Source organism: Tamandua tetradactyla, chromosome 5 (assembly GCF_023851605.1).
Source record: "Tamandua tetradactyla isolate mTamTet1 chromosome 5, mTamTet1.pri, whole genome shotgun sequence".
Lineage (NCBI taxonomy): Eukaryota > Metazoa > Chordata > Mammalia > Pilosa > Myrmecophagidae > Tamandua > Tamandua tetradactyla.
In genome coordinates this window covers 40,288,952-40,316,417 of record NC_135331.1, presented here as the reverse complement: position 1 = coordinate 40,316,417, position 27,466 = coordinate 40,288,952, and the positions used below count along the sequence as shown (strand labels likewise).

Here is a 27,466-nt window from a genome sequence, read left to right as displayed (position 1 = left end):
TGCCACTCTTCTTTCATATTCCTATTGCAAAGATAAGTTCTTCAGTATGATTAGTGTCATTTAGTAAACTGAAAAATGATAGAGAGTGAGTGGTAAGGAAATAAATATATTTTTAATAATGGACATCAAAAGGGCTTTTAAGTCTATAATACATGAAGATATTCTTGGTTTAGCTGTATAGCTTACATGTGAATTTATTTTTGTTACTTCAGGTTGAAAAAGTTGAAAGTATAGGCAAATAAATAAAATATAGTGGTGATTCTCAACTCATTAGGATTATGTTTTTAAAATATACCAATGCTTAACCCCAACCATTAGGAATTCTGACCTAATTGGACCTAGAAAAGAGTTGTGCATGGGTGCGCTTTAACTTTTTTTTATTTGTATAATATAACGTATATACAAAGCAAAGAAAGTAAAAAGCAATAGTTTTCAAAGCACATGAACAGGTAGTTACAGGGAAGATCCCAGAGTTTGTCATGGGCTACCATATCATCCTCTCAGATTTTTCCTTCTAGCTGCTCCAGAATATAGGACGCTAGAAGGAATAAATATTTTTTTTATCATCACACTCGACTCTTTTAGTTTTTTGTGAAAAATGACATATATACAAAAAAAAAAACAATAAATTTCAAAGCACAGCACAACAATTAGTTGTAGGACAGATTTCAGAGTTTGGTATGGGTTACAATTCCACAATGGGTGTTCTTTAAAATCTTGCCAGATATGCAACTAGATCAATGAGCCTTAAGGACATTATGTTGAATGAAATGGCAGAAACAAAAAGACAAATATTATCATGCCTCACTCATATGAACTAACTATAATATACAAATTCGGTCAATTCAGGTCAAGTGCATGGGTGATCAGGTTGGGGTCTATTGTAAAGGGTCCTAGAGTGTAAGCTATTCCAGCAGTCATATATATTCAGGAATTGTAACTGTTATTTCTAACTTCTGAGATACTGAACTCTTTGTATATAAACTTGGTCATTGTCAGAAACTTTGGGTATTTATGTGACACCTGAGACTCAGATTTAGAGCCGTGAAGCTATGCAAGTCAGCATTATCCCATATGCCAACTGTTTAAAAAGTTGAAAAAGTGATCAGAATTTGACTAGAGATATCAATGAAGCTGATCTGGTTAGGACAAAGGTAAATCAGAATACAAGGTAAAGGATGATATGAGCCATACTTTAAAACTTCAACTTCTGTGTGAGACCAAAGGGAGAGATGTTTATTTGCTGAAAATTTCATATTTTGGATAGCACATTACCTAACTTAACTTGTATGGTCAGTTTAGTTGAACACCATTAAGCATGTGGAATCCTGAATAGGGCATGAGGTCTTGTTGTTTGTATAGGTTAGTGTGATGCCCTGATATATCCCAGAGTAATTTGGGCAGTGAATAAAAATGTATTTGCAAAGCCCCCTTGGAGGAATGGGGAGAAAGGAGGAAATATTAAACTTCCCCATTTGGGGAATTCCTGATGTTCTTGCAAGCAGTGGAGACAACCCATCCAATAGGCTGAGCCCTCGATCTTGGGGTTCACCCCCAGAAGCTTATTCCTGCAAAGGAGAATAAGACTACTTACAATTATGCCTGAGAGTCACCCCCAGAGAACCTCCTTTTCTGCTCAGAGGTGGCCTCTCTCCCTAAACGAACTCTGCAGGTGAACTCACTTTCCTCCCCGCTACATGGGACATGACTCCCGGGGGTATAAATCTCCATGGCAATATGGGACCCAGCATCATGGGATTTGAGAAAGCCTTCTTGACCAAAATGGGGAAGAGAGAAATGAGACAAAATTTATTTTTTGGCTGAGAGATTTCAAACAGAGTTGAGAGTTTATCCTGGAGGTTACTCTCATACGTATTGTAGATATCCCTTTTTAGTTTATGGTGTATTGGAGCAGCCAGACGGAAATACCTGGAACTGTTGAGCTGTGCTTCTATAGCCTTGATTCTTGAAGACAAATTTATAACTACCTAGCTTTTACAATGTGACTGTGTAATTATGAAAACCTTGTGTCTGATGCTTCTTTTACCCAGGGTATGGACAGATGAGTAAAAAGATAAGGATAAAAAATAAATAAATAATAGGTTAAAAATTAGGTAGATTGAAATACTATTAGTCAATGAGAGAGAGAGGGGTGTGGAGTATGGGATGTACTGAGTTTTTTTTCTTTTTATTTCTTTTTCTTACATTATGCAAACCTTCTAAAAAAGATCCTGGTGATGAATACAAACTGTGTGATACTATTATGAGCTATTGATTGTATACATGTATGGATAATATGCTAGTAAAAATTCCTCAATAGAAATATTTTCTGTTTTTTCTTTGTGTGTGTGTGTTTGTATAGAAACTTACTTATTTTCTAGCAATCTTATTTCCATTTTTGCTTAAGAGCCTATGGAAGAACAGCTTATAACCACTCAGTGATTGCTCCTACCCACTCAGTGGCCTGAGCAGTGGGAGCTGCAGACCAGTCTTTAGTTGCAGGCTGAGCATTCCAGTCTTCAGTAGGGAACTGCTGAATAGGCACAGTGGGGACCTGTGCGCCTTCAGACCAGTCTGCAATCTTGGGTTGAGTATCAATAAATGCAGGAGCTGGAACGGTCCATTTGCCCTGAAATTCCTCCCTGATCACAGCTTTTAAAGCAGCAGCCAGATTTTTCTTTTCAGTCTCTTCAGGATCTCTGTAGAAGTAGAGATCAGGCATGACTTCCCATGGGTACTCACGGGAGATGATGCCACGCATGTGCAGTGTCCTGGGCCAGTGTCCACCACATCGGTTCCCCTAAGGAAGCTCCATGCTTGTTGCATAGGATGGCAATGTCCAGGTAGGGCAAAAGAGAATCTGAGTTACACATAGCAAGGTTAATATAGGAGACTTCTGTGGGAGGCTGGTGGTCAGCCCTGGGATTGGTCATCACCAGAAGACATGGTTCCCAAAAGGCTGCCTGAATGTGGTTGGTGAAAGTTTCAGGAGTGAAGTGCCCAGCAATAACAGTTGCTCCAGTGCCAGCTGCAAATTTTAATACAGTCCACTGGCTGGCATTCCTGGAGGATATGATACTGACATCAGTGAGGTTTTCAGTGGCAAATATGGCATGAGCTGCCAGCAGAAGCTTCTCCCAGGTACTCTTCAGATTTATGATATAGAGGCCATCACTCTTCCTTTTGTAGATGCATTAATCCATTTGGAAGTCAAGGTTGTTGCCACCTAAGTGGGTTCCTGCTGCAAGAAATGTGAGGGCATCCTCCTCCTTCATCTGCAGGACATCAAGGGCTCCAGACATTGTTTAAGTTTCCCTTTAAGTTATGGTGGGAACCAAGGACAACACTGTATGGATCCCTCTCTGGTAGCACAGAAGGCTCAATAAAAATATTTTTTAAAAAATAGCTTGACAAGAAACTCATGGGTAGGTTAAAATGAACCTACTAACCTTGCATTTTACTTTGAATCTGAAAATCCAGTTTTTGTGGACTGCCTTGGGTAAGTAATAAAATTCAGCTAAATCTTGAACTTCATTTGCAATGGGGACATAAGCTAACCCGTACCTTTGGTTTTTCCTAATAAAATGAGAAATTGAAGTGTTTATAAGTGACATTAGGTCATATTGCATTTGGTTTGAGGGATAAACATGCAAAATAATGTTGGCTTTAAAAGTTAGAAATCTTTCTTTCTCTCTCTCCCTCTCCCTCTTCCGAAGAGAGGAAACTGGAGGTAAGTAATCCAGGGCTGCTATGCTGGTCCTAAAACATGTCTGCAAATTCTTTGATCCTTTGACCAACAAGAAGTGGAATCAAATTCCCTTCCCTTGACTGTGGGCTGGCATTAGTGAATCACTTCTAACAAAGAGAATGCAGCAGAAGCAGCACAATGACTTTGAAGGCTAGGTTAGAAAAGATAATACGGCTGCCACTTGGCTTTCTTTCTTTTAGGATGCTCACTTTTGGGCCTAGCTACCATGCTGTGTGGAGGCTCAGACCTCTTGAAGAGGACTCAAAGCCACAACAGCCAGATATAGGAGTGAAGAAGCCTTTGAGATTGCTTCACCAAACTGTAACTGCGTAGAGATTCAGAGCAAAAGCCATCCATCTGAGCTATGTCAACCCTTAGATCTGTGGGAAATAATTAATAACTATCTTATTAATTATAATTAATGATTTATGTTTTAGACCACTAACTTTGGGGTGTTTTGTTCTACAACAATAATAACCAGAAAAGCTGGCTTAGTGCCTTCACTTTCCAAAGTCTTCAAGACTCAAGCTGCCTTCCAGTTCATGGTTTTACGATCCTTAGCAAATAGCCCACTTCCTCAAGGTCCAAGATTTTGTCATCCATGTCCCAGGCAGCAAGCTGGAGTAAAGGACAAAGAAAAAGTGGCCAAGTTACCTACGACAAGTTTAGCAAAGCTTCCACAGAACCCTTCCTATTGTACTCCATTAGCCAGAATTTAGTCCCACGGTGATATCTAGTTGTCGGAGACTATCCCACATGGTACCCTCATATTCCTGTCCATCTTGTTAAATATTCCAAGAACTCAGGGTTCTGGCCATCTTTACCTGGGTCATTTCTTGAGGCTATGCTTGCAGTGGGCAACTTTCAGGAATAAAGTAATCTCTCTGTCTGGTACAAATAGTAGGCTTGCTTACTGTTGCTAATAAAAAGTAATGGGTTCTTCTAATTCTTCAGCTTGATGCAAACCAACTGCATGATAAGGACCATATCGTCTACCTGTTCTTCTCCAACTTAACCCCATGGAATTTCAGCATATATGCTGGTAGCCCTGCTATTTAGCATGCCATGAGTAATAAAATCCTTTGTCTCTAACCCAGGAGTCTCATGTCATCAGCCAAAATTCGTGAACATCAACAGGCTAATATATGGGCTTTTAAGTAGGATAAAAAATCAAATCCCACACCTAACATTTGAAAATTTAGTCCTTATTTTGAGAAGGCTCAGTTGAAAATCTTAGAATTTTGACAAAAGTTATTTGCCATAACTGTCCATATCATCATCATTTCATTTCAGTTACATACATTTTTGTTACTTCCACTCACCCAGAATTGCAACTAATGATAAGAGATTTTGCAAATCCCTGAAAAAAAGAATGGAAAAAAAGTGAAAAGCTACTATCAACTGGCATGAAGGATTCGTGCATTGTACAGAAGTATCATTGAGGTATCAATCACCAATTTGTCATAAACTTCCTGCTGACTTTGAAAAGAAGCTGTTTATCTTCCAATGATGCGTAATTCAATTGCGGGGAAATGAATTTATGAGTTTCATCAAATAATGAAGTGTCAAATTTTAGAATGAGTGCCAGTGGCATGAAGTAAAATCCTGGAGGCAATAGCAGAGTACACTTTAAAGAGACCAAATCACAAAAGATCGTGATGGCACAAAGAGCACTATTGTGCCAATTAACATAGGCACCAACAGTTCTTGGTCAAAAAGTGATTCAGTGGTCTACAATCACAGGAAAGTGTGTTTTTGAATACTTCAATTTATTTATCTTTTCTTTCATTTATGTAGGCACAAAATGGTATACATGTGTTAGCTTTTATCACGTGACTGCATGATTGCAAAAACCTTGTGACTGACACTCCCTTTACCCAGCATATAGATAGATAAGTAATAAAATAAAGACAAAAAGTAATAATAATAGAGTGATATTTCCTTTTTTGGAGTAATGAAAATGTTCTAAAATTTTGGTGATGAATTCACGACTACACGATAATACTATTGTATACTTTGGGTGGATTATATGGTGTGTGAATATATCTCAATAAAATTGCGTTGAAAGAAAAAAGATACATGTGTTTAAGGTATATCTAAATAGATCTAATGGAGCTCTTCATAGAAATATAAAATAAAAATATACACGGAATAAGAAATCACTGTTGTACCTTAATTGACAAATATTTGAAATAATGAGTTGTCCTAACAATCAGAGATACATTAGGTTTAATAAAATAAGGTAAATTCTGAGATGTGAACAACAACGGGGTATACAACTTCTGATTCCTATTCTTAAAAAGGAAGGTGATAATCATTTACTCTTTTTCCACTCTTCTACAGCCTTCCCATGGTACTGGTGAGCCAGCTCTGACCATGTAGATGAAGTCAACACCCCCTGAAATAGCAGATCAGTGATAAAGAAGAAACTTGGTTCCCTGGATTGTTCCATAAAGCAAAGCCACTAACCTGTTCTACGTGTCTTCCTATCTCTGGACTGCTATATTAAAGGAGATCAAAACAAACTTCTATCAGTCAGATATTCAGTTAGATATTTCAATCATATTCAGTCTATTTGTTATAACAGCATCCTGTACAGTTGCTAATATAGTAAGTAGCAACTTAAAGTTAAAATTTACAGTGTTTACTATATACCAGGCATTGTATCTACTGTGGTTAACTTATCACAGAAACTCTAAAGGAAGGTAAACTGTTATCCCTATTTTAAGAGGTAAGAAAATGGACACTCCTAGGGATTAGGTAATGGCCCAGCCATGCTTAAGTGGAAGAACTGAGGTGTTCCACCCAGACAGACAGACTGACTCCTGAATCCCTGCTCTTCATCACTGTACTATTACTCTTTCCAACTTCCACCTAGGCCCATGAAGAACTTGTTATATTTGTGCAAGGTTTTGATATGGGACTTTCATATACCTGTAATTCTGTAGAGCAATACAAGTACCTTGCATCCAAAAAACATACAAATTATCTTAAGTTTGACCTAATGTGATACTATTATTGGACATTTAATCCTGAAAAAAAGCTCAAAAATAGCTGCACCAATGCAATGTTATTTATAATTGTTAAACTGGAAAAACACTGTCAGCAGAAAAGTGGTTAAAGAAAAATTATAGAATCCAAACTCATCGAAATGATATGAAGCAAATAAAAGTATAAATATAAAAACTATACCAGCCTTTCATAATATTTACAATAAAATGCTCCATGGAAAAGGCAGGCTATAAAAAGAAAGGGAAAGAAAGTGGCTAATATCAATTTAAGCACCTACTATGTGCCAAACACTAAATACTTTATGCAAAATATTTCTTTGTTTAGTTATTACCATAAGATGTATGGAGAGTAAAATTACTCCTTCTCCCCACCCCCTATTTTCCAGATGAGGTGAGATTACGTCTAAATAGTTAAGTCTTTTGCTAAAGATCATGCAACTACAAAGAAAGGGTGCTGGAATTTTCCTACAGGTCTATCTGTCATCAAAGAATATTTTTTCTATTTTTCCAGGCTGCTTTCCAAAATGGAAGGTACTTCTTGATTATAACCATAGAAAAATATGAATGAATAAGGACATGAAGTAAAAATAAAGCGTGAAAAATGAAAACAGAATGTTGGAATGACAGGGTTATGACTATTTTTCTCTTTGCTGTCATTTTTTCTTAATAGCGATTAACAGACAAAAGCGTACCTTATGTTCATAATTGTATACAGCAACATCAATACCTTTTTCCTTCATTTTTTTGAGTATGTATTACTCTTGCATAAGGTATAGAGATGGAACAATACTTGAAGGAAACACAGTAGCCTTGGGCATTGCTTCTTTTTCATGAGAGGAGTGATTTTTAAATCATCTCTAGAAAAAAGTAGTATTCATGTACTGATTTAAAAAAAATACATTTGAAAAGCCAGTACAATATGGCTCTCCTATAAAAGTAACTTCTTTCCAGAATTTACACATGATCTTTTCCAAAATAGACTCTCACTCTGTATTGCCCTCCTTCTATCAGCTCCACCGCGTATCCAGTTGACCACGCCATCCATGACACCTCTTTCTCTTTTCCACCCATATCACATCCATCATCAGTTCCTCTCAATTTCCCTTTCTGAGCTCCCAATATTCATCCACTTCCATCTCCAGCAAGTTGCCTTTACTTCTTAACGGGACCACAATAAATAACCTAACCAATTAGTCAGATCCATTCTCGACCACTTCCAATCTGTTCTCTGCTGCAGCCAGAGTAATTTTTAAATGCAAATCTTATTGTGTCACCCCATCTTATCATGAGATGTCCCGTTCTATCAGAATATAATCTAAGTACAAATCCTGAGGAATCCCTACTCCCACCCTTATCTCCTACCTCTTCTTGGAGGGCCAGCCACGTTGAGGTTACTTCACGTTTCTCAATGTAGCGTGCTCCCACAGAAAGTCCCTGATCAGTGAAGTTCCATCAATGACACTGTTCGTTACTCCATCTCTTCCCTTTGTTATCTAAATACCTATTCATTCTTCTTATCTCACTCCAAAATACCATTTCTATAGGGAAGGCCTTCTCAAGCCCACAAAATGTCAGGCCTTCTTAGTTTTCACTTTTATAGAGCAATATACAATTCCTTTTGGCACTAAAAATAATTTTATATTTATGTGATTATTTAATTAATGTCTGACTCTCCCAGAAGATTGTAGGCTCCATAAAGGTAGGATATTATATTTTTTGCTCATATTCCACATTCAGCACTTAGCACAGGGCCTGGCAAACAACAGATGTTCAACAAACACTTCTTATTAGATGGTTGGCTGAACTGAATACAGGGTGGCACTGATGGTGACCCTAAAAACCACTGTCCTACCACAGCAGAAACGACATACTTTTGTTCTCAGCTTCTTAGAATACAAACTTATGTGGTCAAATTATATTCTGCATCAAAACTGCAAACAGTGAAATATGCCTTTCTAGCCACTTGTTCCATTTCTGAACCTTTCTTCTCCCCAGTGTCATCTTCTACCTTCCACATGTCCAGTGTCTTCTTTTACTCCCAAATTCTTGAAAGCTTTTTATTTAGTTAGTTAACAAACACAGTGAGCAGCTGCTGCACACAGGGTACCGTGCTAGACACTGAGGAACAAGGAAATGTAGAACGGTATCTTCCTCTAGAAGATAAGAATTACAGCTAATAGTTGGCCATAATTATGGCACGTCTGCCATGCACTGATCACTGCTCTTCGTGATATATTTATCCAGCCAACACTAGATGTGAAGTATGGCCCTTGTCAGTGACGTGAGCAGGAGATTAAAGTCCAAACTGGTCAACTCCCTGGCAGCCAGCCTTTTTCTTTGACACTTTCACTTCCCCCTTTTCCTTCTGACAACTTCATTTTTTCCCTTTGGAAGTTGCCCAATACCAAAAAGAAGGCAATAAAACAGGAAAGTTTTAAAAGCCATTTCTAGCTCAGGCCAGACTCCCTGCCATGCCAGGACATCTGCTTGGAGGGAAGGCATGAGGGAATCAATCAGAAGGCGAAGTGTACGGCATATGTTTAATGCTGCTCTTTGAATTGGGTTTTTGAGAACTACAGATTCTCGTGCAGTCTGTCGGTCTCCTACCTTGTACCAACACTGTCGTGTAAGAATAAAGCAAGCATTGGGATAACTCAAAGTTAGAAGGTCCCTGCATCGCTTTTCAGATGTCAGTGGCTGAGTTGTGCCTTCACAGTGTTTGGATTAACCACAGTTGCGCCCACACAGGCAGCAGCTAAGCCAGGATCACCAGGGAGAGGGAAGTCCTTCTGGCATCACAGATCACCTCCAGCACTTACGTGACTCTGAAAGGTGGGTAGGATTATTTCCATTTGGGGGGGAAGGGGGTGTGCATGGTCCAGGAATCCAACCTGGGCCTCCCGTATGGAAGGCGGGCATTCTAACCACTGAACTACACGTGAACCTGGATTGTGTCCATTTTAAATGAGAATTCTGCATCTCAGAAAGAGAAAGTAACTCGCCCAACGTCACCCAATAAGCAAAGAAGAGATGATTCTAACTTTGATCTCTCTGTCTTGAAAGGCCATGCTCTTTCCACTGTACTGTGTGGTCCCATGGTAGGAAGCAATCAGGAACATTTGATACCCACAAATCCAGCCTACAACATGGTGGAGGGAAAGGAGGATGGTTGGGGAAGATAGCTTGGAGCACTGCAGAAAAAATGCTCTTGACCAAAGATGCCAGTGGTAGAAATAGTAAATTGCACAATTTAACTGACATAAATGCTACATGTAGGGGAGAGATGCTGAAAAGGTATACTGGAGCCAGAATGGAGACGGCTACAGATGCTCTAACCAGGGTTATCATTGGGACCTTATGTTTCCCCTCTTTAAATTCAGGCAAGATTTAGCTAATTAATCCCTGTAGGAAAGCCCTCCTAAAGACTTGTCATTACAATTTGCCATTACTACACCCCATTTGCTGGGCTACTTGTACCCTGAATCTTGGATATTTTAGTTTATTATTGACCCTCTTTAACTCCCTCCATGCATGAAGGTCAATCATCTCTCCCATTATGTCTTTGACATTAATTATAGTATAGCAACTATTTGTGAGCAAAGGGAGAAAATTTTTAAGTCTTCAGTGGCTGGCAGTTATTGTAAATTTGTGAAAGAGTCCAGAGACAAAGAAAAGAGAGTGGTGAGGACATTGACAAACTAGATGAGACACTTCCGATTGAAAAACATTCAAATTCAAACTTTGAAAAACATACTATTTACCTAAGGCTGGCCTATGGGTCACCAGGGTGCAATGTCTGTGTTTACAAAATATAATATTTGCTATATTATTAAGGATATAAAACCCACTGTTCTAATTTCTTTATATATATATATATATATATATATATATATATACACACTAATTCATTTAATCCTCACTACAACCCTATGACGTGGGGAAATCAGAGGCATTCTCATTTTACAGATGAGAAAACTGAGGTGCAGAGAGATTAAGTAACTTACTCAAGGACACTCAGTGGTGGTGCCACAATTTTAACTAAGACCCTCTGACTCCAGAGTGTGTGGGGTTCAGCACCAGCATCTATGCCTGGACTTCACAGAGTGCTGTTCATGCTGAATGATTTATTGCTCACAGCCATTAAAAAATTACGATCAATCATTCTTGTGACTCTTACTCAGCCAACTGTAAAAAGTTATCATCTGTTCAACAAATATTTGTTGTTCCTACTATGCTCAAAGTACTGAGTACCAATTGTGCTGGTTTGAAACCATGATGTACCCAAGAAAAGCCATGTTTTCTTAATCCCAATCCAATCTTTTGGGGGCAGACCTACTGTAGGGTGGGGTCTTTTGATTTCCATGGAGGTATGGCCCCATCCGCTCAAGGTAGGTATTCATTAGTTTACTGGAATGCTTAAAAGAGCTCATGGAGAAGGGAGAACTCAGAGCTGACACAGAGAGTAGAGAGATGAAACCAAACACTGGTGTTTGGAGATGCTTGGAGACAGACAGAAACTCAGAGAGGGGGCCACTGGAACCAGGAGCTGAAAGCAAAAAAACCAGAGAGTTAAGAGCCAGCAGATGTCATCATGTGACTTCCCATGGAACAGCGAAAACCAGGATGTGATCAGCCTTTCTTGAATGTAGGTATCCTCTTGTTGAGGATATGCATAAAAGCCAATCTACTTCTGGTATATTGCGTTGTGGCAGCTTTAGCAAACTGAAACACCACCTCTGCAGTCTTTCTAACCAAAGCCAGAAAAATATACTCCAAGTGCTTGCAACCTCACCATCCACAGATGTCCCACTAGCACATCTACAGAATATCACCCATTCAGCCAAAAGAGAAAAATAATCAAGAACAAAGTGTAACGAAATTCCAGCCAACAAAATAGGACATTCCACTTAAAATCTACCACTGTAAGACAGATGGTTGGTTGGTTGTTGATAAGAAATAAGAAAGATCTTATCATAATTTTTATCAATACATCTATTCATAAAACCACCACTACACTTGTCCTTGTAACCTTGTCAAATTAGTCTAGAATCTAGAGCAGCATTGTTCAAGACCACTTATTTCAAATTCACCTGGAATTATCTAAAATGCAGGCTTATGCACAACCCTACTTTTTGCAATGGGGCCCAGGGTCTAAATGCTTAACAACCTCTCAGTATTACTCATGCCTACTGAAGTTTGAGAACCATCAGTAAAACAAAGGATGGAAAAGAAGACAACTTCCCAGATAATGTTGAGCTCTATAAAAGAGTAATTTGCAGTAAAGGGAAAGTCCATTGTCGCTAAAATTAGGCTCTGTAGGTTCAAATATGTTCTGAATATAGAGCACAATTTTTCAATACAGAAATACGATTGTACTTTGAAAAATTACAACATTGAATAATTTAGCTCTCTAAGATTATGCCTTTATACTTAAATTTCTAGAGAGATATATCAGAAATCTCTTATTTTTTAGCTAGAAACAACAAAACCAAAAGATTTTAAACAAATAACTATATATTCTTCTCTTACAACAGAAGTCCAGAGATAGTTGCTAGCAATGGTACAGCTGCTTGACCTTGCTATGTGGGTCTCAAGGTCCCTGGCTTTCTTTTCTTCCATTCTTAGCATAATGCCTTGTTTCTTCCTGGTCACAAGACGGCTGCTTTTGCTCCAGCAAAGCATTAAAGGTAGAAAGAAAAAGAAGATGCAGTAGGGCAATGTCAGCTGTATAGGTCCCAAAATCCCATCAGTAGATTCCTACTTAGCTTTCATTCATCTGAACTGTATCACAACATCACACCCCAGGAGGCTGAAAGATCAAAAAACATGACTGGCTTAGCCAAGAGTTCAGCAAACTATATCCCCCAGGCCAAATCTTCCTGCTGCTCTTTTTGTAAAGTTTTATTGGAACACAGACACACATTTTTTTTCCTGTGCGTGCTTTCATGCTATCGGAGCAGAGTTGAATAATTACATTAGAAATTGCCCAGCCACAAAGCCTTAAATATTTACTATCTGACCCATTATAGAATAAGTTTGCTGGCTCTCAATTTAGAGAAATAGTAGCTCCTCAGATGTAGTTGGGCTAACTGCAGCAATAGTTCTTGGGGCAGAAATGAGTATTGGATAGACAATCTCAGTTTTCCATACTGTGTGTGTTCTCGGGCACCATGCTTTCTTTGATTGCTTCACCCATAAAGTGAGGTACCCCTCAAAGTCCTTGTTAGGATTAGCTCTGAAAATATATGTGAAATATTAAGCATAGTGCTTACCACATAGTAAAGAATCAATAATGTTAACTATTAATGTGTGCTGGTTTGAAACTGTTATGTATAGCAGAAAAGCCATGTTTTAATCCTGGTCCAATCTTGTGGAGACAGACCTATTGTTTAGGTGGAAACTTAGATTAGCTTGCTTCCATGGAGACGTAACATACCCAATTGTGGGTGTGACCTTTTGATTAGATGGAGCAGGGACTCCATCCTTTTAAGATGTGTGTTGATTAGTTCACTGGAGTCCTTTAAAGGGAGATACGTTTTGGACTGAGTTCAGAGCTGACAGAGCCAACATGGGACCCAGACATTTGGAGATGCAGAAACAAAAGGCTCCTGGGGAAGCTGTTTGAAACCAGAAGCCAAAGGCCCCAGCAGACACTAGTCATGTGCCTTCCCATGTGACAGACATCGGCCTTTCTTGAGTCAAGGTATTTCCCTCTGGATGCCTTAGTTTGGACATTTTTTATGGCTTTAGGACTGTAAACTTGTAACCTCATAAATTCCCTTTTTAAAAGCTGTTCCATTTCTGTTATATTGCACTGAGGCAACTTGAGCAAACCAAAACACAGTGCTACTATTTACATAAAACCTATACATTAGCTTTTTGCATTCCTGAACCGCCTTCATGTCTAGCAACTATTAAAAGTCACTTTTATGTTAAAAATTATAATTACAGGAATTGTTTTTGTCCATCACTCTTCCTAATGGTGTTTTAAGATAACTTGAGCTTGAAAACACATTCTAAATATATACGGAACACAATGATTGATTAATTAAATGTTCTAAACCCCCAAATTGACTTAGGCATCTTTATCAGATATTACCTATCATAAAATGCAAAAGAACCTTCACTAATTTTACATATGCAATATAGTGATCAGTAAGTTACCAGAAATATTCTCTAAAGAAAATTGATGTTTTTCTGGGTCTTCTCTCTGGCTTATGTATTTTCTGGTTCAGACCCTGTCAGCCCACAGATAAATGTTTTAGTGAATCCCATTTAGTTTTTGGAGTTGTCCCGAAAGCATTCTTTGCAGAAATGTATTTAGGTATATGAGATAAAAAAGGTTGCTTAGTAATTTCTCCTATTTATAAGAATTATTACTTTATTCTTCATAGCCAAGGAAAAAATATTATCATAAATGTTACTTTCCTTATAAAATGAACAGACTATTTGTTACTTTTAGAACAATAGCAAAGTTACCTTTCAAATATGAAATCATAATCCTACAGAAGGTTGAATTCTTCTATTATGTTTTTTTCAACGTACAATACTAAGTTTCTGTATTAAAAAGGCATGAATATCTCCTTCCACAACATCATTTGAAACAGAAAAAAAAGTTACATGCTGAGCGATGAAATTGAATTTTTTCTTGACTCTTGAAGAAGAGCAATCCATTTCATTCAGGTCTTCCACATTTTTTAAATTAAAAAATAGAAATCCACAAAATATTTTGGTAAAATCTGTAAAAATATGCAGGGGTCCAGGGAGTAGAGTGACATTTCTTCCCTGCATCAGACGAATAACTCATCTGCAGGCCCCATCCTCATTTAGCTCCAATGAAATAATAACAGGAAGACTTATAGAAAAGTAATTTTTTGTCCATTACAATTTCTCATGCTTGTTTTAAAATTATTCATCTAAACCAGATGCATCACATATAGAATACTAGAAAGAGTTGCCTGGTGGCTTTAAGCTTCCAGTTAAGTATTTGGGGATGGCTTTCTTTGTGCTATGGAAAAATATTTTATTACAAGACAGGTGATCATGAGAAGGCAACTTCAGCAGTGAAAACCTGGCCTGTTCTGAAATTCTGTCCTAAAAGAACACTATAATCTGCATTGCCAGAAATACTGTTATTTGGAACATATATCACTGCACAGTCAAAAGAATTACAATTCTGGAATATTGTTTCCCACCCCCAATCAACCCCAGTCTTAGAAATGCAAACATATAGCATAACATTTAAAAACATACCAAGATATTCTTTTTCACTGAGACACTCTGTGTTCCTTTTTCTAATATTATGTACGACCTAGCTTTCTCTACAATGCCACTTTAAACAGTGTGCATCCTTTTGGCTGTACAAATTTGACCATCATCACTACACTGCCAGAGTCTATGGCTTAATTGTCAAACTCCATCATTCTTTTGTAAATCTTTGTATATGTAAACACTCTGATATTAATACCCAGAGAAGCGTTTAAGCTAGTTGACAAGGCAGGGCAAGTTTCTAGGAGGAGAATGGACTCTCAACATAATTTTTAAATGTGACATACCTGATACAGCCTCTCCTAGGGCTTCCTGTATTTTTCCGCTTCCCCAGGACCTCCTATGTGGCACCCAAATGACATTTTTCTTCCTCAGAAGTTCCCTGCTCTGGACCTTTTTGACATATTCTATTCTCATCAACATCCGGTCAAGATATCCCTTGGATTAACCTCCAATTATATGTTTTTTCACTCATTTGCAGATTAATGATGTGTGCCCTCCCCCTCAACAAAATGATTAGACTTCATTCAATGGCATTTTTCTTTTCTTGTATGCTATATGCCCGGGGTCACATTTCATTCTTTTTCCGTTTGAGTATCCTGTTATTATTGCAGCAGCACCATTTGTTTAATTTTTTGTTTGTTCATTTTTTCTTTCTTTGTTTTGCTTGTCTGTTTCGGGGAAGTGCATGGGCCAGGAATCGAACCTGGGTCTCCCACATGACAGGTGAGAATTCTACCACTGAACTACCCTTGCACCCCCTCTCCCAATTGCATTTTAACTACAGTCAAGATCATAACTTTAAATAACATCTCTAACAGTGAAATGTCAGATATCAATAAAGGAAAGTGTGCAAGACATTGTGAGGTAAGAAAGCCTTCTTGATACCTCTCAAATGATCAACTGGGGCTGCACAATCTACTTATATTTTAAACTGGCTTCAAAAAAACCTTTATTCAGATACTATTTGCATGCCATGAAATTCACCCATTTTAAATGTATAACTCAATCATTTTAGTCAATGTACAGAGTTGTGTAATCACCACAATCCAAAATTCATAGCAGCATTGTTCATTATAGCCAAAATATAGAAATAAGCCTAATGCCCAACAAGGAGGCAAATGAATAAACAAACAAACAAATCCCCCCCATCTTTTTTTTTTTTTTTGACATAGGAAGGCTCCAGAAATCGAAACCCAGGGTCTCCAGCGTGGCAGGAGAGAATTCTGCCACTGGGCCACCATAGCACTACCTAACCCATCCCTTCTTTTTAAAAAGGATACTTTAAGTCTCATTGAAGTCTTAAATCTGATGATTTTATTTATTTATTTATCCTTGAAAGATTTGGAGGGAAAAAAAGTTTAAACAGTTTGAAATTCTCATAATTCTGTATGAAAAGCTTGTAATTCAGAAAAAGCAAGGGTTTACTATTTTGAATTTTCCTAAAACAGTAGCAGAAGAAAATTTTACCATTTACATTTCTCCCAGTTCCGTTTGTGTAATGAACATATTGTTACATTACAGAAATAGGATTGCTTATTCTTTCATTGTGCATCAGTCCAAGTTTCCCAGAAAAATTCTTTAGAAAATGATCTTCCAGAGTCACATAATAATGATCCCCAAAAATACAGGACCATCTCTGTGGTCATGCAATTATTTCATACCATTTATGCTTTGAAAATTTAAATGATTCATAGTTGGCAAAGAAAGGGATGATGGAAATAAATTTAGCACTGGAAAATAGTTTTATGTGTTTTATAGGATTAAATTCTAATAAATTACTGTAATTTGAGTTCCACTCTGTGAAAATCTTATTCACCAAAAGCTGAACAAACTTTGGCTAGGGCAGAAAGCTTTTATTGGCCGCAATCTAGATCTTTCCATTGGAAAGAAACAAAGATTACTAAGACTCCAACCATTATATACACCTCTTCTCCCACATCCAAAAATATATGTCAGATAGATATATTAAAGAGCAAAAACCACTGGAAAGTATTTGTACCTCAGCATGGAATGGCTTATGTCTCTGATATTTCCTGACTGAGAACAAGATGAGTCAAAACCTGACTTTAATATTATTTATACACTTCCTCACTAATGTTAAGCCTTTTCAAAATTCTATTTGTAAATAACATGGCATTTTTTGTTGTTTTTTTTACAAGGATTAACCAAAAACAAGCCTATTATAATTAAGGAATGACTTTACTCTTAAGTATTTTAAATCATGGCCTCTGGTTTACCTTTCTAATAAATCCATCTGATAAAAAATTTTACATTGGAAACTCATTCATTGTTTGCAAAAATAGTTCTGCCCCAGTCTCTAGCTTATATTATCCTCATATTCTTATGCTTGAACTCAGCTTTCTTTTTCTTTGTTAGAGAAGTTGTGGATTTGCAGAACAGTCATGTATAAAATACAGGATTCTCATCTACCAACTTATTATTAACCCCCGGCACTGGTGTAGAATTCATGTCACAATTGATGAAAGTGCATTTTTATAATTGTGTTACTAACTATAGTCCATAGTTCAAATTAGGGTTCCCTGTTTGTGTAGTGTGGTTCCATGGATGATCTTTACATTTTTATTCTGTTACCATATATACAACCTACCGTTTCCCATGTTAACCACAAATTTTAAGTACATCATATTCCTTATTACTAGTGTAATGACATAAGTTGTTTTCTAAATAATTGCTTTGCAAAAAATATTTCGGTAAACAACAAAAATGCATTTTACAAAGTATAGAATAAAAGAACCACAGACTTTTGATGATGACATCCTACAATTTGTATATATTCTGTACTGTATATAACACAATATTATACTATACACATATTCTACAATATACTTGTAGTATATACAATATAAATTCTAGAAGTTTGTTTCTACTTTTGTGATTTTTATACCACTTTTCTTTCTCATAATAAAACATAATTTTAATTTAAAAAACTAAACAAAGTATTGTCCTTCTAGTGTAGAAAGACATTTCTGATTGCCTGTCATTCAGACCATTCCTTAAATTATGTTTCTCATAGCAGTGTTAGGTTTTACTGAGCAATCTTGTGCCCAGGGGCAAATATGTCTCTCACCCATGCATTATTCACGGGAATATTTATTGAGCATCACTTGTATATAAGAAACTATGCTGAATGTTGGGCAGGATACAAAAGTAAATTAAACAACATCCCTGTCACCAAGAAGCCTAAACTTTCTGAAAGAAGACAAGACAGAGCCCAAATGAATTCCAGACAAAGTGGTTTGTGATGTGTCATGTAAATAGGACAAACCAGAGCCACAAGAGTTCAGAGCAGTGCCACCACTATATTTTTCTTTGTAAATTCCTACAGGAATGAGATTTGTGTTCAATTAGCATTCTTATTTAGCCAGTTAAGCAACAGTAACATAAATGAGAAGAAAAATCAACTCTAACATCTCTTCCTGGGACATTCTAGTGGGGCTTTCATAAAAGCCATTTATGAAATACAGATGCCTATTCAATTTTTGGATCTCAAAAATCAGAGGTATCATAATACTTATACATTTATACTTAGTCTTAGCATGTGTGCTAATGTATCATAACAAAGTCTTCATGATACTCGGCTGACTTCAATTGATAGAATGCAAATATACAACAAGAATCTCTGCAGAAGTTGAAAACAACTGGGTGGCATTCTAAAACACCCTTCTTTTCTTTGCTTAATTGCTCCCACTACCATCTTATCCCCAGAGATGCATCTTGTATTTATTTAATTATTGTCATCTACTCTAAGCTTCTTACTTAAATCTTTATCTCTTTTAAATTTCAATGACTGAGCATAATACATTAAAATTGTAATTAAAGCCTCCGAGCCTACTAGAAACATCAGAATCATTATAAGGATACGTTACTTACAATATTTTGATTGAACTGACCTTACAATTTTGAGAATGTGTCCTACAAAAATTCTCACATATATGAACAAAAATACTTACGTTAGTGTTTTTATATTATTAAAAACTTAAGATTTTAGCAATAAGCGAACAGTTAAATTGTTATACTATACACGTTTAAGAAAATAAGGCAAACTACATAGATTGACATGGAAAGAGCTCCAAGACATAGAGATTAGTGGGAAAAAAATCAAGACATAGAAATTCAGGCATATTTTATAGAGTTATATGTTTGCATACATATGAACAGAAAAGTTCTTTTAGGACACTTGCCATTCTCTTAGCATTGCCTTCTGTCCTAGTTTGTTAGCTGCCAGAATGCAATATGCCAGAAACAGAATGGCTTTTAAAAGGGGAATTTAATAAGTTGTCAGCTTACAGTTCTAAGGCTGAGAAAATGTCCCAATTAAGTCTATAGAAATGTCCAATCTAAGGTATCCAGGGAAAGATACCTTGGTCCAAGAAGGCCAATGAAGTTCAGGGTTTCTCTCTCAAGTGAGAAGGCACATGGTGAACACAGCCAGGGCTTCTCTGTCAGATGGAAGGGCATATGGTGAACATGGCATCATCTGCTAGCTTTCTCTCCTGGCTTCCTGTTTCATGAAGCTCCCCGTGAGGCATTTTCCTTCTTCATCTCCAAAAGTCGCTGGCTCGTGGACCCTCTGCTTCGTGGTGCTTCAACATTCTCTGCTCTCTCCAAATCTCTTTCATTCTCCAAAATGTCTCCTCTTTTATGGGACTCCAGGAACTTATCAAAACCCACCCAAATGGGTGGAGATATGTCATCACCTAATCCAGCTTAACAACCACTCTTGATTAAATCACATTCCAGGGAGATGATCTGATTACAGTTTCAAACATACAGTATTGAATAGGGATTATTCTGCCTTTACAAAATGGGATTTAGATTAAAACATGGCTTTTCTAGGGTCCATACATCCTTTCAAACCAGCACACCTTCCTGTGGAGAGGAGGAGGGGCTTGAGAGAAAACATGAAGAGTGACTTCTTTTCACATTAATACCTGTGTATTCTTTGACCATTTAACATGACATGTCATGTTTTATAAAACCATTATAAATTTAGAAGTCTCTTATTTACAAATAAATGTTTCAGTCTACTGTTTGCAGACTAAGACCATCTGTGTTCTTAGCTTAAAATAGTGGGAATTATTTTTTTTTAGATAATTCATAAACAGCTTGAAAGAATTCCAAAGAAAATTGTACTGTCACTTTAGAAAAAGGGGAAAAAATCTTTTTAAATTTAATTCAGGAATGTAGAGTAGTGATTAAAGTGGAATCAGGGTAATTGGAAAACTCTTGGCTCATTTGAAAAAAGAGAAGTAGATGTTGGAAAGTCACTTCTTAAAGCAGTTTACAGATCTTCTAAATACACGAAACTTGTTCAAAAATTGGTTGTTTTAAGAAACCAAGTTTTTGGAGTTTTAGAAGGAGATGTAGATAGAAAGGAATGAGAAATTATAGAAAGGCAAAAATAGGACTGAAATCTGGAGGGGTCTTAATTGCTGGGCAGTCAGTTTAAGTCATAGTCATTATAATATAGTGTAATCCTTGAGCTGTTGAGTTAGAAGGGGTAGAAAGGAGAAGGTATCTTTTCCAAAAAAAATAGTGACTGCAAAGATGCCTGTGGGATTAACACGGTCTTTTTGAGTGATCATAGCTGAATAGCAGCAACCCCAGCCCCACCCTAAAAAGAGTAAGCATTGACTGCAAACAGAAGAGCCAGGTTTCTAGAGAAATTGTTTCGAGTCAAAGAGATTGAGGTTCCTTTGAACTGCCACAGAGTGAAAGTTCTGGAGAGCCACCATAGAAAGGAATGAAGTGGCACTAGCTTTGAGTCAACAGAAAAAAATTTATGTGGTCTGAGTTTCTTATTTCTTCATATATTTTACCAAATTTCATTTTCCTTTTTAAAATTTCTTTATTACAGAAGATGTGGGTTTACAGAATGAGCATGTGTAAAATACAGGATTCCTTATACTGCCCAACCAACAATTTGCATTGATGTGGAATGTTATAAATGATGATAGCACATTTTTTTTATTAATTAAAGGAAAAAAAGAAATTAACCCAACATTTAGAAATCATACCATTCTACATATGCAATCAGTAATTCTTAACATCATCACATAGATGCATGATCATCATTTCTTAGTACATTTCCATCGGTTTAGAAGAACTAGCAACACAACCGAAAAAGATATAGAATGTTAATATAGAGAAAAAAATAAAAGTAATAATAGTAAAAACAAAACAAAACAAAACAAAAACCTATAGCTCGGATGCAGCTTCATTCAGTGTTTTAACATGATTACTTTACAATTAGGTATTATTGTGCTGTCCATTTTTGAGTTTTTGTATCTAGTCCTGTTGCACAATCTGTATCCCAACAGCTCCAATTACCCATTATCTTACCCTGTTTCTAACTCCTGCTGGACTCTGTTACCAATGACATATTCCAATTTTATTCTCGAATGTCGATTCACATCATTGGGACCATATAGTATTTGTCTTTTAGTTTTTGGCTAGACTCACTCAGCATAATGTTCTCTAGGTCCATCCATGTTATTACATGCTTCATAAGTTTATCCTGCCTTAAAGCTGCATAATATTCCATCGTATGTATATACCACAGTTTATTTAGCCACTCGTCTGTTGATGGACATTTTGGCTGTTTCCATCTCTTTGCAATTGTAAATAACGCTGCTATAAACATTGGTGTGCAAATGTCCGTTTGAGTTTTTGCCCTTAATTCCTTTGAGTAGATTCCCAGCAATGGTATTGCTGGGTCGTATGGCAATTCTATATTCAGCTTTTTGAGGAACCGCCAAACTGCCTTCCACAGTGGTTGCACCATTTGACATTCCCACCAACAGTGGATAAGTGTGCCTCTTTCACCGCATCCTCTCCAGCACTTGTCATTTTCTGTTTTGTTGATAATGGCCATTCTGTTGGGTGTGAGATGATGTCTCATTGTGGTTTTGATTTGCATTTCTCTAATGGCCATGATAGCACATTTTTATATGTGTACTATTAATTAAAGTCAATGGCTTAACTTAGGGTTCACTATGTGGTGTAGTTCCATGGGTTTTTTTAAGATTATTCTGTTATCATATATACAAGCTAATATATCCCCTTTTAATAATCATATTCAAGTATATATTCCAATGATGTTAATTGTGTGCACAATATTTACTATCTTCACACCTTCTACTACCAAAACAGCTCCATTATTCCATATAGGAACCCTGTACATTTGAACCCTTAACTTCCCATTCCCTTATCGCCACCCTGTCCCCTAGTAACCTATATTCTGGTTTCTGATTCTATGCATTTCTTATTGTAATTGTTTCAAATCAGTAAGAACTTACAATATTAGTCATTTTGCATATGGCTTATTTTACTCAACATAATATTTTCAAGATTCATCCATGTCATCGGATGTATCAGGACTTATTTCCTTTTTACAGCTGAATAAAATTCCATTGCATGTATATGTCACATTTTATTTCCCCACTCATCAGTTGATGGACACTTGGGTTTTGCTTCAATCTTTTGGTAATTGTGAATAATTCTGCTATGAGCATTAGGGTAGAAATATCTGTTCAAGCTCCTGCTTTCAATTCTTTTGGATCTACAAGTAGAAGCAGTATTGTCAAATCACATGGCAGTTCCATACTTAACTTTCTGAGGAACTGCCGGACTGTCTTCCACAGGAGCTGCACTATTTTACATTTCCACCAGCAATAAATAAGTTTCCTGTTTCTCCACATGCTCTCCAACACCTACAGTTTTCCATTTTTAAAAAAATATTAGCCATTCTAATGATTCTGAAGAAGTATCTCATGGGTTTGGCTTGCATTTCCCTGAAGTCTAAATGATGTGGAACATCATCTTTTCAGGTGCTTTCTGTCCGTCTGTTTATTGTCTCTGAAGGATTTATTTTTATATACCGGAGAGTAATCCTTTATCAGAGATGTGGCTTCCAAATATTTTATCCCATTTTGTAGGTTATTGTTTCACTTTCATGATAAAGTCCTTTGAGGAACAAAAGTTTTTATTTTGATAAGGTCCCATTTATCTGTTTGTTGCTTGTGCTTTGAGTGTAAAGTCCAAGAAACCATTGTCTAGCACAAATGCTTCCCTATTTTCTTTTAGGAATTTGATTGGTCTACCTCTTAAATTTAGGTCTTTGATTGATTCTGAGTTTATTTTTGTTTATGGTTTGAGGTTGGGGTCCTCCTTTTTTTTCATTTGTAAATGGAGATCCAATTTTCCCAGCACAACTTGTTGACAAGACTATTTTTCCCAATTAAGTGGTCTTTGCCACCTCATCAAAATCAGTTGTCCTTAAATGTGATGGTGGATAGTTGATTTCTGAGCTCTCAATTTTATTCCATTCCAGTGTATCTGTCCTTGAACTAGTACCATGCCCTTTTGACTACTGTGGCTTTGTAATAAGTTTTATGATCTAGAAGTGTAAGTTCTCCATCTTCATTCTCCTTTTTCAAGATGCTTTAGCTATTTGGAGCCCCTTACATCTCCAAATAAATTTGATGATTGGCTTTTTTTTTTTCATTTCTGCAAAAAAGGTTGTTGTATTTTTACGGAGATTGCATTGGATCAATAAATTGCTGTGGACAGTATTAACATCTTAATGAATTTTAGTCTTCCAATCCATGAACCTGGGGTATCTTTTCATTTATTTAGGTCTTCTTTAACTTCTCTTCGCAATGCTTTGTGATTTCTGTGTACAAGTCCTTTAAATCCTTAGTTGTATTTATTCTTAGATATTTAATTATTTTATCTGCTATTGTAAGTGGATTTTTTTCTTGATTTCTTGTTCTGATTGCTCATTGCCTGTGCATTGAAACACTGCAGATTTGGAGGTGTTGATCTTGTACATGCCACCTTGCTGAATTCATTTATTAGCTCTAGGAGCTTTCTTGTGGATTTTCTGTATATAGGATCATATCATCCAGAAATAAGGGGAAAGTATTACTTCTTCCTTTCCAATTTGGATGCCTTTTATTTCTTTTTATTGCCTAATTCTCTGACAAGAACTTTCAGTACAATGATGAATAACAGTAGTGACAATGGGCATCCTAGTCTTGTTCCCAATCATAAGGGAAAAGCTTTTAGTCTTTTACCATTATGTAGGATGTTAGCTGTGGGCTTTTCATATATGTCTTTTATCATGTTCAGGAAGTTTCCTTCTATTCCTAGTGTAATACGTGCTTTTATCAAGAAACGGTGCTGTGTTTTGTCAAATGCCTTTTTGACATTAACTGAGATGATCATGTGTATTTTTCCTTCATTCTGTTGATGTGGTGTATCATATTAATTGATTTTCCTGTGTTGAACCAACCTTGCATAGCAGGAATAAAGCCACATGATCATGGTGTGCAATTATTTTCATATGTTGTTGAATTTGGTTTGTTAGTATTTTGTGGAGGGATTTTGCACCTATCTATAGTAAGAGATATTGGTCTGCAGTTTCGTTTTCCTGTGTATCTTTATCCCACTTTGGTATGAGGGTGATGTTGGCATCATAGAATGAATTAAGGAGTGTTCCCTCCTCTTCAATTTTTTGGAAGAATTTCAGCAGAATTGGAGCTAAGGCTTGTTGGTATATTTGGTAGAATTCACCTGTGAAACCATCTGGTCCTGGGCTTTTCTTTGTTGAGATATTTTAAATTATTGATTCAATCTCTGTAATAGTAATTGGTTTGCTCAGATCTTCTGTTTCTTCTGGATTCAGGTAGGTCGTTTGTGTGTTTCTAAGAATTTGCCCATTTCATCTAGATTATCTAATTTGTTAGCATAGACTTGTTCATAATATCCACTTACAGTCCTTTATATTTATGTGGAGTTGGTTGTAATTCCCTTTTCATTTCTGATTTTCATTTTTTGTATCCTTTCTTTTTTTATTTGTCAGTCTAGCTAAAGTTTTGTCAATATTGTGGCTATTTTCAAAGAACCAGCTTTTGGTTTTGTTAATTCTCTCTATTGTTTCTTTGCTTTCTATTCCATTTAACTCCACTCCAGCTTTTTTTACTTTCTTTCTGTCTGCTGGTTTTGGGTTTATTTTACTTTTCTTATTCTAGTTCTTCCAGTTTTAAGGTTTGGTCTCTGATTTGAAGACTTTCTTCTTTTATAATGTGAGCATTTAGAACTCACTCAGAGTTTCCTTCACTGTATCCCATAATTTTTGGTATGCTGTACTTTCATTTTTGTTTACCTCAAGATAGTTCCTAATTTTGGTTCTGATTTCCTCTTTAAACCATTGGTTGTTTAATAGTAGTTGCTTATTATATTCACATATTTGGAATTTTCCCTTTCTCTGTTATAGGTTTCTAGCTTATTTCTATTGTGGTGGAGAATATACATTATATGATTTCAGTATTTTGAGTTTATTGAAACTTGTTTTGTGACCCAACATATGGCCTGTTCTGGGGAAAGATCCATGTGCACTTAAGAAAGATGCATATTTTGTTTTTGTTGTGTTCTATAATGTCTGTTAGATCTAGTCGGCTTAGAGTATCATTCAAGTCTTATACTTACTTCTTTATTGATCTTTTGACTAGATGTTCTATTCATTAATGAAAGTTGTACATTACTCCTACTAATAATGTAGAAACATCAGTTTCTCCCTTCAAATCTATCAGTATTTTCTTCATATATTTTGGAGCTCTGCTGTTAGGTGCATATGTATTTATAATCGCTACATCTTCCTGTTGAATTGTCCCCCTTATTTTTCTATATTAACCATCTTGTCCCTTGTAATTCTTTTGGACTTAAAGTCTATTTTACCCAATATTAGTATAGCCACCCCCCTCAGCTCTCTTTGGTTCCTAATTGCATGGTACATTTTTTCCACCCCTTCATGCCCAACCTACTTGTATCTGTGAATTTCAGGTGAGCCTCTGGCAGACAGCGCATGGTAGGGTCATGTTTTTTTTTAATCCATTCTTGAAATCTTTGCTTTTTTATTGGAAAGCTTAATTCGTTTATATTTAAGGTCATGATGGTAATACAGAACTTCTGCCATTTTGCTATTTAGCTATAAGTCATAACTTTTTTGCCCTTGCTTATATTAAAGCCTACCTTTATATTTATTTGCTTTATTGTGGTGTAACATATTCAGTGCCTTCTCATTTCTATCTGATATATTTTTCATCTGTTTTCCTTATGGTTACCAAAGGATTAAAATTTAATTTTCTTAATATATAATAATTATACTTGACTTGGTACCAACTTAACTTCCATGACAAGGATATATACTTTTCCTAAACCACTCTGACCCCAAACATATTTTGTATTTCTCACCACTTATGTCTTTGAACATTGCATTTCCCAACATAGATTTATCATTACTTCTTATGCATCTGCATTTAACACTTGTAGCAAGTAAGAAGTTGTTTTGCATACTAAACAATATAATACAATAATACTTGCATTTATAATTCCCCAAATGGTTATCTTTCCTGTGGGTCTTTATATCTTTATGCTGCTTTGAACCACTGTCTAAGTGTCCTTTCCTTTCAGGCTGAAGAACCCATTTAACATTGTTTATAGGGCAGATCTAATGGTGATGAATTCCCTCAGCTTTTGTTTATCTGATAATGTCTTCATCTCTCCCTCATTTTTGAAAGAGAGTCTTGCTGGATATAAAAATTCCTGCCTGGAAGTTGTTTTCTTTCAGACCTTTAAGTATTTCAACCCACTGCCTCCTTGCCTCTGTGGTTTTTTATGAGAAATAGGCATTCAATGTTATTGGGGCTCCCTTGTACACCACACATTGCTTTTCTCTTGCAGAACTCTCTCTCCTTGTCTTTTGCATTTGATAATGTTATCAGTATATTTTGGGGTGTATTTTTCTTCCTGTTTATCCTATCTGGTGTTCTCTGAGCTTCTTGGATATGCATATTCATATCTTTGGCTAAGGTCTCTGTGTCAATATTTCTTTTGATATTTCTGGGGTCCTTTTCTCTCTTTTTTCTCCTTCTGGGATTACATAATGCATATATTGCTGCACTTAATGGTGTCCTAAAGATTCTTAGGCTTCTTTGCTTTTAGTATTTTTTTTCTTTTTGCTCCTTAGTCTGAATCATTCACTAATTCTTTCTTCTGCCACCTCCAATCTACCCTTGAAACCTTCTTGGGCATTTTTCATTTCTTAAACTCAAATAATTCTGTTTGGTGCCTTTAAAACTTTCTATCTCAACTAAGACCTTTATATTGCTCATTCATTGTTTTCCTGATATACTTTAGTTCATTCTCATCTCTTTGAATGTTTTGACATCATTTTTTAAAGGCTTTGTTTGGTGTGTCTGCATCCTCATCATCTTTGTCAGTGTTTTCTGGATTTTTATCCTCTTCTGTTAGATGCACCAACATTTCCTATTTCTTTGTTGTCTTGTCTTTTATTACACACTGTACATGTTAATATTTGAAATGTTAACTCTGGACTTTACTCCTTGAGATG

At 36.4% G+C, this 27,466-nt stretch overlaps 1 non-coding gene and 1 pseudogene across 1 annotated transcript; both read right to left on the bottom strand.

Annotated features, from left to right (window-relative positions):
* Nucleotides 1-2,425: 2,425 nt before the first annotated feature.
* Nucleotides 2,426-3,302, bottom strand: LOC143683066 (small ribosomal subunit protein uS2B pseudogene; annotated as a pseudogene).
* A 12,410-nt stretch (nt 3,303-15,712) lies between these two features.
* On the bottom strand, nt 15,713-15,783 carry TRNAD-GUC (transfer RNA aspartic acid (anticodon GUC)). Its single transcript has one exon. It is a non-coding gene; the product is annotated as a tRNA-Asp (tRNA).
* Nucleotides 15,784-27,466: the final 11,683 nt, after the last annotated feature.